Source organism: Schistocerca gregaria, chromosome 1, assembly GCF_023897955.1.
Source record: "Schistocerca gregaria isolate iqSchGreg1 chromosome 1, iqSchGreg1.2, whole genome shotgun sequence".
In the NCBI taxonomy this organism is placed as follows: Eukaryota; Metazoa; Arthropoda; class Insecta; order Orthoptera; family Acrididae; genus Schistocerca; species Schistocerca gregaria.
In genome coordinates, this window is record NC_064920.1 from 609,718,832 (window position 1) to 609,734,796 (window position 15,965).

The 15,965-nt window shown below is 44.1% G+C and overlaps 1 protein-coding gene and 1 non-coding gene across 4 annotated transcripts in view; one reads left to right on the plus strand and one right to left on the minus strand.

The window, feature by feature from the left end:
- LOC126358824 (DE-cadherin) overlaps positions 1-15,965 on the minus strand; it is a 564,715-nt gene that overhangs the window by 293,282 nt on the left and 255,468 nt on the right. The window lies entirely within an intron of this gene.
- Positions 4,961-5,035, plus strand: Trnat-ugu (transfer RNA threonine (anticodon UGU)). Its single transcript has one exon. It is a non-coding gene; the product is annotated as a tRNA-Thr (tRNA).

Sequence of the window (15,965 nt, forward strand, 5' to 3'; positions counted from 1 at the left end):
TTTTTACCTATCACGCGGAATGCAGAGCCGAAAATACGAGGAAACTGCTAGACCGCACACAATATTTTATTAGTGGGTCGCCGGCTTCAGATACGGTCCGCTGCCTCGAAAATAACCGGACAGGAGACATTCGGCACAGAACCGGGGAGAATGGCTCCTTACGTCATGTGTCGGCGAATACGGCCACATTTTGCGATGACGGCAGCTCCAAAGGCGGAAGACGTCTTCCGCAAACAGAAAAGAATGCCGTGGGACCGACCACACAACGGATGTTCCATCCAGATTGCGTGTTCCCCTTCGTATCAGCTAACGGCTGTCCGCCAGCACAAAACGTTTGCTTCTCGGATATCTTATACACGGAAGTGACAAACGCGCGACAAATTTCAACTGAGCACTAGTAAAATACATCACACATCTAAATCTAGCTTCTTCCATAGCATTTGATAAATTACTGTTGTGACCGGTGAGATGGTTCAAATGGCTCTGAGCACTATGGGACTCAACTCCTGTGGTCATCAGTCCCCTAGAACTTAGAACTACTTAAACCTAACTAACCTAAGGACATCACACACATCCATGCCCGAGGCAGGATTCGAACCTGCGACCGTAGCAGTCGCACGGTTCCGGACTGCGCGCCTAGAACCGCGAGACCACTGCGGCCGGCACCGGTGAGATACTGCTTATTGCTCAAGATATGCTCGTTGAAGGTAATTCAGCTGACTACCAGAAATTTATAACAACATTAATCAGATACCGACACGAGGAAGGAGCTTGTATACTACGTTTACAACTTAATGTCGACGTTAATTTCTTCACACTCCTGTATTTCTTGAAAAAATAGGATTGAAATAACAAATCGTCCTACAATTCGACAGTTTTGGCAGTTGCTGATGTTACGAGAATGTTATTTCTCCATCGAGTGATTTCAGTATTTCAATGAAAACATTCTGAAATTCATCCGTTGAAGAGGTACAATGTGAACCAGGAGTCGTTTCTCCTTTTTCGAAGCAGTCATCAACCACGACAGAAATTTCCGCTGCGGTAGTGCAAAATGATCTCACATGTCCCACTGATCGTCTCTCAAATTGCGATCTCTACTGGACGTCCCAGACGTTCATTAGTCTGTCACGAATGGCCGCAACAAATTCCAACATTTCACTATTCTCCAATTTCCTCAAACATTTATCCACTGAAGTAGTGCTGCTTTACAAGCAGTATCTCCTTTTGAGGAAGAATTGGGTACTACTCGTTGACTGTCTTTTTAACAAGTTTCAACAAACTGAAACAATCAGATATCTAAGTTTGTAGTGAAAATGTATCTTATAATAAAAAAAAATTGGCCACGTGCGAGTACGGCTCGAACATCGAGGGTTCCGTACCGACTTAATTATGTATACAGACAGGTTATCTATTCCGGGAATCGATTATACTGACGATTTTTGCCTGTTACAGACACTGATAATAGCAATATATCGGTTGCGACGATTCCACGACTTTCGAGAATGTTGTAATTTGACATATGAAGAGGGATAACAAATCATAAAAGAGATTTCCTTGTGATAGAATTACGACTTAACAATTTCGAATTTTTCTCTTTACTTGCTTCTTGCCAAAGTTCATAGTTCTACGTCACTCTGAAGTACATTACAAAGAGTGTTTTGGAATATCAAAATATGTGACACGAACGGCCGTATATTTTGATTGAACTGACTTAAAAGTTCAAAATTTTACCACCACTTAAGGACCGCATACCTTGATACGCGACGTAAATTTGAATGTGATACGTCTACTCTTCCATGAGAAAAACGATTCTTAACAGTCGGACAGACAGGCAGACAGACAATTGGACAACAAAGGTCCCGTTATAAGGGTTCTATTTTCACACCTTAAAATACGGAATCCTGAAAAACGAACAAACACACAATCTACCGCCACAGTTATTTACTTATCGAAGTCCCCGCGTACTAAGATCTGAACGTATACTCCGAAAAATCACTGTGCGTGTTTACTGAATGAAAAAAAAGTCACCTCAGTTCGCCATAACAAGATTAGTAAGAGAAGTCTCCTGACTATAGTAATTACGGTTTTTCTACCAGAAAAATCAATAGTTTACCCACGCCGTTGTATGGTTCAGCAATCCAACTTTGTTTCAGTTCGCACAAGCACTGCTGCTGAGAAATTTACTCCATGACTTTCGTACTTAACGGAAATTTGTATATTAATCTGTAGTTAATCCACTATGAAAGTATGGTAATTAGTAGTATACCATTGAAAATAAATATAAACGTTAAAAATTCACGTCGAATGTCTGACACACATCGCGTCAAATCGTCTGTAGGTGGATGAATATCGCCAAAAATATGCTGAGGCTTACGCTCTAGATTCGTCGTTTGATCTGAACTGGCCTCTAGGTTTTGTGGCACTAATGAATATTTAAGCCAATTAAATAGGCCATGGCAACTGTAAGTTGATAGTAAATACCAGATGTTTCATGCCTAGGTATAAACATACAACAGTTATAGACCATCACGGTGCCACGCATGTAGCTGACATGCACACCTACAACACTAAACGTCGTCGTTTAATAGACAATGGAAACTGCTGTACAAGTCATTCGACTCTTATATAAACATAGCAGCCAGCCGCGGTGGCCGAGCGGTTCTAGGCGCTTCACTCCGGAACCACACTACTGCTACGGTCGCAGGTTCGAATCCTGTCTCGGGCATGGATGTGTGTGATGTCCTTAGGTTAGTTAGGTTTAAGTAGTTCTAAGTTCTAGGGGACTGATGACATCAGATGTTAACCCCCATAGTGCTCAGAGCCATTTTATAAACACAGCATCCAGTAAATTCCTTAGAATGCTATCAGACTCATGATAACCGACTCTGTACTTTCGTGCTTAAGCTAGCAACTACCAATAATGTAACAGTAATAAAGTAGAATATTTGGGACACCATGTCGATACACGCGATTAGATGAGTACACGACAGCCAACAGAAATATGTAGTTTTACTTAGACAATAGACAAAGGAAGCAATGGGTGAGTAACGAACAGTTTAAGTCAATATGGTAAGCTAGGAAAAGCAGTGTTGTTTTTATTTTGCTATTATCCGGAACCTACAAGGGGTATGCTCCGTTATCAGATTTAATTTTAACAGCCGCAATCTCTTTACCCCCACCCCAACCGGTCGGAACTGGTGTACCTCAATTAAGTGTGGAATTGTAAGAACGTCACTATTTGCGAATCGTGTAAATGTGGCGGGAGCTCAGGTATTGACGTAGTCGGATATGGGAAGCCGCCTAAAACCGTATCCAGCACACTCGCCCTCGCCGTCAGTCCGCCGGGCGCATTCGACCTGGGATCGACACTCCAGCCTGAATCCTAGAAGCGCCGTCGTAAGATGCGCGACTTGCCGGGTGTCTTGGAAATAAGAGTTCCGCTGTTTTCACAAACCATATATACCGAGAATTTGACATAATGTTGTTCGGCGGTATCAGTGTTACATCCGCAGTCCAAATGACTTCGAAACGAAGACTTGTTTCATGCAGATCTCGACGTCAGGCTAGTCTGTGCAAGCCTTCTATCTCCGAATAAGTACTGCCCGTACATCCATCGGAACCTGTCTACTGTATTCATGCCCATACTGCCTGCTACAATTTTTATACGGTCCACACTTCCCTCCATTACATAGTAAACGATTCCTCTATGTCCCAGGATGTGTGTCACCCACCAATTCCTTTTTTTTTTACGACAAGCTGTACCATTAATTTCGTATTTCCTCTATTCGATTCAGTATCCTCTAATTAGTTATTCCAGCCACCCACCGAATCTTCAGCATTCTTTTGTGGCAACATATTTCACAAGCTTTTATCCTGTTGTTGTTTGAATGTTTATTGTCCACGTCTCACTTTCATAAAAGGCTACATTCAATACAAATGCCTTCAGAAATACTTCTTAACACTTCAATTTATATTTCCTCGCTTTCACGAAGGATTTCCTTGTTACCGCCAGCCTGTACTTAACATGCTCTCCATTTCAGCACCGATCAGTTATTTTGCTCCCAAATATAAAAATTCTTCTATTTTTAGTGTCCTTCCATTAACTGATTTAATTAGATTACATTCCATTTACCCTCGTATAACTTTTACTGATATTCCATTAAACAACCTCTTTTCAACTATTCTTGCAAGTCCTTTGCCCTCTCTGACGGAATTACGGTATCTTCCGTAACCCGCAAAGTTATCTTGTCTTCTCCCTTTCCAAATTTATCCTTGACATCCTTTACCTGAGGCGGCCTGCAGCAGGATTTTACTGGACTAGGCGTCATTTGTGTCCCGCGATGAGTATACAGGGAGGTAACGACAAACCCGGAAGAATACACAGTGGAATGTTTACTTCAGCGTGAAAGTTGAGGACGATCTGAGAGTAGTTTACCGTGCAGTGGACTATAACGGGATTCAACAGCGTTCACGAGGTAGGAGGATGAAGCGTACCAGAAGGGCAGGATCGGGCAGCCGCCTGCCTCTGCTTGTAACGGCGCCCACGATCGCGTCCCACGCCACAACTACGCCTCCACGCTGCAGCCAGTGGTTCCAACAATGAGGGCAGGCTGGCACGATCTCTGCCCGGCACTGGTACACCGTGCTTTCCTCACGACAAATACTACTCACAGTATGCTTATATGGATACCGTGTCAGTTTCTTCGGACATGTCCAAAAGAACAGACACGATATCCATATAAGTATATAGTTCTCGCGATACCGCCCATACACCTACCCTTCTGTGCTAATGCACACATATTCCCCGAACTCTTACGGTACTTGTTAACAATGTCTTCCACTAGTAATGAGTGTGTTGGGTAGGGACACTACGAATGTAGTGTGTTGACATATAAGGTGACAATGTGGATATCCCGGGACAAGTGCGCGAGATAGTCCCTGCAGTTGCACTATCCTTCGTGCCCTCGGTGGCTCAGATGGATAGAGCGTCTGCCATGTAAGCAGGAGATCTCGGGTTCGAGTCCCGGTCGGGGCACATATTTTCACCTTTCCCCGTTGATATATATTAACGCCCGTCGGTAGTTGAAGGTATTAATATATAATTCTGACTACTCACAGTATCTCTGAAAAGCAATTTTGGGAGCTCTACAAAACGTAGCTGTCATTATTGTTGTCTTGAATTAAAACGTTTCCAGGCCACAACTTTAGTAAAGTGTGAGACAAGATGGAAGTCGGATGGGGCCACTTACCTTGTCTGAAAGGGCTGTAGGCATGTTCATTATTCTGAAGTAATATGATACTTCACATCTGAAATATGACGCGCCACACAGCTAAGATATATGTGCCCATGAGAATCTGTATGAACGTTAGATGCTATTAAAATCTTTGTTGCAACCAACTTCGACTGGTATTAGCAGCACATTATCTGAGTGGATACATTGTCTCTCACTCTATATAACTCAAGGAACATTAACTGAACAATGTAACTCGAACAGTGTTCATAAGATCCAATATGTCAGCAGTGTACTACCTCTGTAGACTTCCAAACTGTGGCTGAGACAGCTAACAGCGCTGATGCTCCCACAGGTGCTCTGGGCGGAAACAAGTGCTCAGACCCGTGATTCAAGTTTAAGTATCCATTATCGCCGGTTATGAGAGGAAAGAATTGTTCTGTTTCTGACGGTTAGTAGCTGCAATTAAGAGACGAGGGCGCAGAGCATTAAAAATGAAATGGATCAGAAGTGGTAGTCCAATGAAAAATGGAAATTTATTCACAACGTAAAGTCTACCATTTTCAACATCCTTTCGTCCATGCAGGACTGTTTAGTAGAAATATGCGACTGGTTATAAAATAATTGAAACAGTTAGTTACCTACGTCAGTTAGATCTTTATTGGCATCCAAGACGCCTTTTGAAGGTTTCCGTACTCAGGTGACCACCATGTGTGTTCTTTCTTACTTGATGTAGTCAACAGTCTGCTTCGTGGTTTACTTTGCTATAAAGCAAATTGCAGATTACAGAATGCAGCACTTAATATTACCCTACAGACAATAACACAATTAATTACAAGTTGTTCCAGTTATCTGCACACTGCTTGATATATGACCACACACATTATGTACACTAAATTTGTATCATATTACTATACCATATGCAACTTTCTCGAACAACAATCTTATTGTTGTCTATAACGTACCATCCAGTATAATGATCGACATAACTATCTTCGCAGCAAACAAAATCGCAAAGCAGATGACTGGCTGCAGCAAGCAGAAACACCTGAGAATGAATGTGAAAAATTAATTTTTAAAAGAAGCCACGGCGAAATGCTAACAAGTTTTAGCTAAAGCAATAATGAGCGCGGAAGTTTAAACAACGACGAACTGCCGTGTATTGTTATTCTTATGTAATGTAATGTACAGACAACTGCTGCACTCGTATAGTAAGGAGCAAGATTCTGCGTTGCGATTTCAGTAAAACTGTAGAACCACTGTTTAAGCTTAATCTCACCAGTACTAAGGTTCATCGATACGTACGAAGGAACCATGAGCAGAACAGTAAGAAGATTGGGTTTAACGCCCCGTCGACATCCGAGGTCATTAAAGACAAGAGCAAAAGCTCCGGTAGTATCAAGGAGAAGAAAATCAGCCGTACCCTTTCAAAGGAACCATCCCGGCATTTGCCTGGAGTGATTTAGCTAAATAATGGGCAATCTACATCAGAATGGCCAGACAAGGGTTTGAACGGTCGTCCTCCCGAATGCGAGGACAGTGTGCTAACCATTTCGCCACCTCGCTCGCTTGGACCACATGCATGACTAAGTATCTTTGTTTCCCAAGAATAATTAATTCCTTTGCCACGAAGTAAAGATCATAAATAAGACAGAAAAAAGGGAACACATCAGAAACAGCATGTCGACCCAATGAAAAAGGAAATCGAATCACAATAATTACATTTGTTTAAGTTTCTGCGCGAACAATCAAGAAGGAAAGCTACAAACTTACCACTGTTCAGGCTGTAACTAATAGTACAGTAATTCACCGCCAGAAAACTGGGTTTGATTTCTCAAGAGCGAGGTACGGTGACCTCAACCTGGAGCTTTTTATTTCGGTTCTGGACACTTCATGCATAATCTTTGTTAAATAGCATTCATCTGATTGGAATATATTCGCCAGATTATGTATTTTCTACTGTGTCTTCTTCGCAAGCCTCGAAATTATACATTAAATCAAACTGTTTGTCAAAGAATATCTACCACATTCTGAGAAACAAGATACATCACATCATTGTACATACAAATTTGAATGGTGGTGAAGCAGAAGAACTGAATGGCAACTAAGTTTTCCTCATTTTAATAACAATGCGCAAATGTATCCCACCACAAAAAACACACTTACCACACGATCGCGTAGTACAGAGGGCAGCTAACCCTCTGACCGAACACGCTAAGCTACCGTGCCGACATCCATCTGAGCCACCGAGGACGCACAGGACAGTGCGACTGCAGGACTTATCTCTGGCACGCTTCCCGTGAGACCCACACTCCCAGCTTATTGTCCCGCACTATATTCATAGTGCCCCCGCCCATTATACTCGTTACTCGCGGCTTTTCGCAGATTCCCGTAAGAGTTCGGGCACTGTTTGTGCATCCGCGCAGAAGATGGTCAACGAAAGAATAATTACCATCGCTGACCATCTGTTTATTATCTATCCCTAATGATATCGTGGGTCGTTTGAGTAATTACTCACTGGACAGTCAAGGTATTTTCAGTAAACACCAGTTGGTACCGGAGTAAACTGAGCACGAATTTGGAACATTTGAGAGTGGATTTCAAATTCCAACATTTGAGTTACAACCATGAGAGAACTCCTGGAGATGTTTGTCAGTGCCGGGGGTCTCCCCCTGCTGGAGGTTCGAGTCCTCCCTCGGGCTTGTGTGTGTGTGTGTGTGTGTGTGTGTGTGTGTGTGTGTGTGTGTGTGTGTGTGTGTGTAACTAGCTCGTTAACCTATGGACTGATGACCTCAGCAGTTTGGTCCCATAGAATCTTACCACAAATTTCCTATAAATAAAGCCTGATCCATACATTGTGTGTGTATTTGCTGATGCATATACACAGTAGTCTATGACTTTCTCGTTCTCGACGTGTGTGGCGCACCTAAGTCGCTGAGGGGTGACAAAGCCTTTAATGCAGTGACTAAGAAAAGTTTATGGTGTAACTGCGAGAGCCGGCTTTAAGGTAAAGGGGACCAAGAAGGCGGCGCGTTTCCGAGTAGCCGGGAGCTTGCAGTGGTTGGCAGTACCGGTCTGGCGACAGCGTCCACGCTACGCCCACACGCGGGGGATGAGAGGCGCCGCTGGACGGCTGCGGCCGCGCGGTCAGCGGAACTGCGGCGGCTTCCTCTGTCACCGCCGCGTGGGCGGTGGGGGCGGACACGCCGGCCGCCTCGTGACGGACAACCGGAAGGCGCTGCTCCTAAGAATAACTATCCCCGCCGCGACGCGCCATGCCGGCCAACGGAAGCCGGCAACACTTCCGTAACAGGGCGGGAGCAAGCGCATCCTTGAGGCCCGTCTGGCACTGAGCGAAGTTTGCTATGTGGCGCGCTTCACTGTTCGGGAGAGTTGTTCTCACGTCTCTCAGATCATTGAGATACACAAAATCCTCGGGCCAGTTGCACTCAGTCACTCCATGCTAACAATACACTCGGGGTACAGGATTCAGCCCGAACTTCAACAGAAATATGAATGTTTTCTTCTGTCTTCTTACTCCTCTCAGAGAATCGTCACCAGGACGTCTCTCTTGTTACCACGTTAAAATCTGTTGTTTTTTCCAAAACACAGACGTATTTACGAAGATTCATCTTACTCACTCTTAAGTTTGAGTAATAGTATTTCTGTCTGAAACCACAGTTCTGTTAGTTATTTTTCATAAGCAACAGTACCTTTAGCATGGAATCAGCGATGCTGTTACGAAGACAGAGACCTCAAGTGGTACACTGAGTTACTTCTATGAATGTAATGCAATGTAGCAGTCACTTAGAGCCTTCGAAACAACATTCGGCGCGGAAATGTGATTGTAGAAGACTAAGACAGGCGCGATTTCTCTCTTTTACTGATACAATGGACATACTGAGGTAATCACTGCATAACGTCGTTGTAACGTAAATGTGTGATGTACCACTGCTTTTGTGAATGGCTTCGCAATGAAACTGCTGAAGCAGTATATAGTTTTGATAAAACTTAACTTGACACACATCTGCTTATTATTAGGACTATAATTTGTTTCAGGCATTATGCGTCCATATAAGTTTTGTGATGTGGGATTGCGAGTAGGAAAAATGCGAATTTGCTTTCAAATATGTAACATGAAATGAAGTATGGCTGGAAACTATGTCCTACTAGTTCCACAGTGAACAACCTCCTTAAAGCAACTAATTGTTTACTTTTTGTAATTTCTTCTTAGATTCATTGCTTACTACGATGATAAAGGATAATCTTGAAAAAATTTTAAAATTATGTTCGAAAGTTAAACAACCTCCTTAAAATAACTGAAGATCTACTATTTACCAATTTCGTCTAGTGTTCACTGTTTACTGTGATAACCAAAGTTAGTCACGAAAAAAAAATACTTGAAAATAGTTTTACATGTTTTTGGGGCTCACAGTTAATGCAGTTGAAATTGTTATCGACTCCTGAATCCGTGTAGCACCTGAGGGCCAGAGAGAGAGCAATAGCATATGAAAAAGTCCACTTTCGGTATAAAAAAAATATATGTAATTTCTTCACTTCTGTTGTTGCGAGAGACACACACAACATTGATACAGACCGTGTGCCGAGCCGAGACTCGAACTCGGGACCTTTGCCATTCGCGGTCAAGTGCCCTACCATCTGAACTACCCAAGCACGACTCACGCTCTGTCCTCAGAGCTTTATATCTGCCAGTGCCTCGTCTCCTACCTTCCAAACGTCTCAGAAGCTCTCCTGGTACTGGCAGATGTAAAGCTGCTGTGAGCCGTGTTTAGGTAGCTGAGATGGTAGACCACTTACCCGCAGAAGGCACAGGTCCCGAGTTCCGAGTCTCGGTCCGGTACACAGTTTTAATCTTCCAGAAAGTTTCGTATCAGCGTACACTCCGCTGCAGAGTTAAAATCTCGTTCTGGACACACAGATTTCTCGTTTTACCAGCCATAGATCGCTACTGAAAAAACTGCATTTCTGTATCATCAAAATCCGTAGCTACTTTAACATCGCGGCAGGTATCCAAGTTTCGCATATTACCATATGGCAAAAGACTTTCACTATTTATGTGCTATCATTTGCCGAAACCTAGTTTCAATACCTCAAACTGTTCATGAAATAAAGAAATGTCCTAGATATTTGATTGGGGCTTTCCCCCTGGCGCGCTCAGTCGAACTGAGTGCTTACGAACATTCCATTTTCTCGAGATTGCAGAACTCATCCCAAGTTGAAAGCCTAATTCAAATATGTTAAATACAATTCGTATCCTACAATGTACTCCCTAATATGCACCGAACACAGATCCACAGCGACCCCTATTTTTCACCGCTAACTATTCGAATTCTTTGCAGTAGACTACTCGATCTGCCAACGGCCAGTCTGTTCACCGCTGTTAAGCGCTGTCGGGGTTGGACTGACACTTGGATTAGTGACCGATTTGCCGAGCATTATTGGCAAAGAGGGTGCACTCAGCCCTTGTGACGCAAATTGAGGAGCTACTTTATGGAGAAGTGGCGGGTCCGGTCGCTAAAGCTGACAATGGCCGGGAGAGCGGTGTGCTGACCTCACGCCCCTCCACATCCGCATTCAGTGACGCCTATTGGCTGAGAATGACACTGCGGTCGGTCGGTATTGTTGGGTCTTCCGAGACCTGTTCGGACGGAGTTTGAGATATTTCTTTTTAGTTCATTCGACCACGAAAATCGCAAAAACTATGACCATTACCGAAGTAAAGGGCAGTTCATCACAAAACTTAGGACTGTAGCTATGAGATGCCCGGGAACTGAACTTTTTTTATGTCGAATACTTTAACATCGTTTCAGAAAGAGCAGCCGGCGAGAGCATGAAATTCCGCTTCGTCTCGCTGATTAACCGGTGTTCTCCAAGAGTTCTCGCCTTACAGGTTGTGACGTCAGATGTCAGATGTCAGACAGAGACTTGACTGACCACCGCAGGAGTATTCGCGGTACTTCACAAGGAAAGTAGCACTCGCACCCATCACGGAAAACCTGCTAATCTTCCTGCAAAGGCCTGTTGGGCAGTCGTCGCGTGAACCAGCAAGCAAGCTTATGGGTAGTCTTGCACCGTGTGAGACTGGCTTTACGTCTCATAACAGGTAGTCTCATGTTATCACAGCACTAGGGTCAGTTATTTGCAACTCAATATCCACTCCAGACCATTACATGGCTCCGAGCTGTCGTTACGCACACCAATTTCATGTTTCTGTCCTCTCCAGCCTTTTACTAAAACATCACCTGAATACGGGCACGCTTTAAGGGGCGTAAATGTTCATTTTCCCCGGCAACACTGCTACACGGGTACTTCACCCAGGACAAAAATTCGAGTAAGGTACCTCGATTTCTAGCACCACAGCGGTTTTACTAGGTTCAAGAGGAAAGAGTGCTAGCAAATGTCTGAACAGGTCTTGTGAAACTAAGCGCACTCTTTCTATCATTCCGCACTGTCGCCTGGTTGGCAGAAGCCGATCAGTACTGTGCGCCCACGATTTTCTAGCGGAAGGAACTCTACAAATTTTAACGAGACTAATTACTCATGTAACTTTGGAGAGTACCGACACTATACAGGTATGTATCAATTATCTATTTCTCGACGTCGATGTGTCTGTAAAACTTTTCACGGGCGAAGATGATGTAAACAGAAAAAGATGTAACGCTGGGAAGTCGTAGCGAAATGCAGGACAGCAGCGACTGCCAGTTGACAACATCAATGTAACGTATTCTGCATAAATAAGCGGGAACATCACTCATTGCTGTGATTACTGCGTTGGACATAAATGAGTGGAAACAGTAACACTAAAGTATCCAGGAGCAACAACTCACTTCAATCTTAAGTCGAATAGCCCTTTGAATTAGTTGTCGGAAAGGCAGATGCCAGACTGACGAACAATGGAAAAGCCTTAAGCAAATGGACTACAGCTGCACTTCCAAGTACACGAAAACAAAGCTGACGATGCCCCTGACTCACAACGGTGTATCCCAAAGAATGTCTCGGCAAATAACGGCCGACGTAGCATCGCTGCGTCGTAACTACTCGTAAACCGCACCGAAAATTTAATGCTGGAGAAGCAGAGTTTAAAACATCACGCCCCGTCTTTCAATGATTGGGTCTGGAAACACCTGATACGTTCACCTGCCAAAATATTAGTCAAACCCTCACAATACCACACCTATCGTTCTGGAGCGTAACAGATGGTATAGAATTAGAGTCGGGCGTCATGTGACTCTCCACCACCGGGCGTAGGCGATGGTACTTAAGTGTTTTTGTACAGGGGTAGAGAAAAATATGGAGATACCAAAAACACATTACGATGCCTAACAACGTGCAGGCCAACAGATGGCATTCAGAAGAGTTTCCAGTGCTTTTGGAGTGGATATATATATATATATATATATATATATATATATATATATATATATATATTTCACCGGAATCTTATACAATTCTTTCGGCAAAATGGTGGCAAGTTTAGGTATTGACGGTGGAGGTGAGTAACGATCACACACCTTTCTTTCCAAAGGAGACCACAAAAGCTCAATAATACTCAGTCCTGCCGACACGTAGCTACAGGAGATGTGACAACTCATTCTCGTGCTAATGAAACAGACCCGGACGATGCGAGATGTGTGAGCAGGGGGCTCTGTCCTCTTGTACGCAGCATCACCACTGGATAACAAACATTGTACCATGGGATTGATCTAATCAGACAAATTTTTGGCAATAATGCAACGTTGCACAGTAACTATTGATCCCATGAAACACCACGATATGGTTGCTCAAAGCTTCACCGTGCACAAGCCGCGTTTCACTCTTGTAACGTAAACTCCGCCACAAGTACGATACTGTGTGAAACAAGACTCATCCATATAACGGCATTCTTTAATTGTACCTCCGTCCATGTTTTATGGTTTCGGTACCACTGTTTCGTTTTACGGGCATTTGTATTATTAATGAATAATTCTGGAATTCCAGCTCGCCCTGCAATTTCCCGCTTCTGGAGCTTTCTTCGTATTGGTTTGGTGCTGATAGGATTCGCGAATGCGATGTTCAGTTGGCAGTCACTTTTGCAGTTGTCGTCGGTTATTTTTGGTCACAATCCTCTTCAATGACCGCGTTGTGATGATAAAATCTTCTCGGGTTGACAGCCGAGTCAATGCGTTGTTCTCCAGCAACGTATCAGCAAGTTTCTTACTTGCCCTCTTTACGCGAAGTGTCGGGTTCACGTCTCGTCACGAGCTTCTCTGCATCCTCGACGCCGATTCCGCTCGCGCCTGATTGGCACACTTCCTCGCCGAACCGGGCGCATTAGCACAGCCAGAGGCGGCGCCCTACATCTGCATCTACTTCGATACCGCGCAAGCCACAGTAGGTGCATGGCGCAGGTTACCCTGCACCATTAGTAGTAATTTGCTTTCCTGTTCCATTCGTAAATAGAGCGAGGGAAACGTGACTGTACATGCCTCCGTGTGAGCCATTATTTCTCGTATTTTATCTTCGTGGTCCTTACGCGCAATGTGTATTGGCAGCAGTAGGATCGTTCGGCGATCAGCTTCAAATGCCGGTTCTCGAAGTGTTCTCAATAGAGTTTCTCGAAAAGAACGTGGCTTTTCTTCCAGCGATTTCTATTTGAATTCCCGAATCATATGCGTAACACTACCGTGTTGTTCGAACCTACCAGTAAGAAATCTAGCAGCCTGCCTCTGAATTGCTTCGATGTCTTCCTTCAATCCGACCTTGTACTGACCCCAAACGCTTGAGCAGTACTGAAGAGCAGGTCGCGCAAGCGTTCTATATGCCGTCTACTTTACAGGTGAACCACTCTTTCCTAAAATTCTCCCAATAAACCCAAGTCGACCATTCGCCTCCCTTACCAAAGTTCTCACATGCTCGTTTCATCTCATACCCCTTTTCAACGTAACGCCCAGATATTTAAACGACGTGACTGCATCAAGCAGGACACTAGTAATATTGTACCGGAACATTACAAGTTTGATCGTCCTATTCATCCAAATCAGCTTACATTTTTCCACATTTAGGGCTAGTCGCCATTCAGTCTAAGTCGTCCTTAATCTTCCTACAATGCCTCAACTTCGACAACTCCCCGTACACCACGCATCATCAGCAAACAACCGCAGATTGCTGCCCACCCTGTCCGCCAAATCATTTATGCGTACAGAGATCAACAGCCGTTCCATCACACTTCCCTGGGGCACTCCTGGCGATAAACGTGTCTCTGATGGACATTCGCCGTCGAGGACAACATACTGGGTTCTATTATTTAAGAAGTCTTCAAACTACTCTCATACCTGTCAACTTATTCCACATGCTCGTACGTTCGTGAACAGCCTGCCACGGGGCACCGTATTAAATGCTGCCCGGAAATCTAGAATTATGGAATCTGCCTCTTGCTCTTCATCTATAGTTCGCCTTATATCACGTGAGAAAAGGGCAAGCTGAGTTTCGCACGAGCGATGGTTTTTGCAACCATACTGATTCGTAGACTCAAGCTTCTTAGTTTCAGACAGTTCATTATAATTAATCTGATAATATGTTCATGGATTTTGCAGGAATCAAAAGTTACGCATATTGGTATGTAACTTTGCAATTTTGTGGGTTTCTTCTTTTACCCTTCTCATATACTGGAGTCACCGGCGCTTGTTTCCAAGCGCTTGAGACTTTGTGCTGGCCGAGATATTCATGATAAATAAAGCTTGGTAAGGGCCACATGCTATAGAGTATTATGTAAAATCTAACTGGGATTCCAACCAGGCCTGATGATTTATTTGCTTTCAAATTTTTCAGTTGATTTTTCACGCTCACGGCATAAGCGTGATGCCTACCCGGGTTGACCAATTTTTTCCACACAAGTGGGCTTTTTGACTACGTAATACAGTCAAGTTACAGGAAGCCTGCTTTACATACCCAAACATAAACGATCAAATTTAACATAACGACAATACAATAAATGGAATTGTTTCCCGTAGCGATTTTTTTTTGTTAGATGATTAAGGCCTCTATTCCAAAATGTTTACAGCGGAAACGGATTGAGTATGAGAGAGAACGTAGCGTGCAGAGTGTCCACGGGGGAAGAGAGGCAGTCGCGGCCCGGCCTTATCGTGCCGCTGCTTCGGGCCAGTCGTATCTGGGCGACACGTCAGCCCAGCTGACGGACGTTATCGGCAGCAGGCGGCAGGCTCCACACTTGACGGATTACTCACAGCTGCCTCCGCTACACGGAAATTCATTACTTCGCCGTGCTCCACCACCATTGTCGCCATCTGCGGTTGTAATCTCTTCGCTATTTCCGCGCAGAAAAAAAAATGTCCCCAGTACTGTGACTGACAGCGATTTGCACGGATGTCACAACTACTCGCAGACATGTCCATGGACATCCCTGTCAATGAAATGTTCTGAAAACTTATGCGGAACTGAGAGTGTAGTGTTATTGCCCCATTCTGCTCAGTAAATCGAGGTATCAGGTGTCTGCGATCTAGTGGAACGATCCTCCAGCTTCGAACGCGTAATCTAAGTATGACGTAATGGTCGAGCGCGTCTACAGTGGGAACAATCTCTCATCACAACAGGCAGAATCCAAGCTTGGACCGGACAAGAAAGGGGAAGAATAACGAAGCAATCGCCCTATGGCTTCAGCCATTCAGGGAAGACAAGGAAAACTCAGCTCCATAGCGTAACAGATTTGAACTTCGT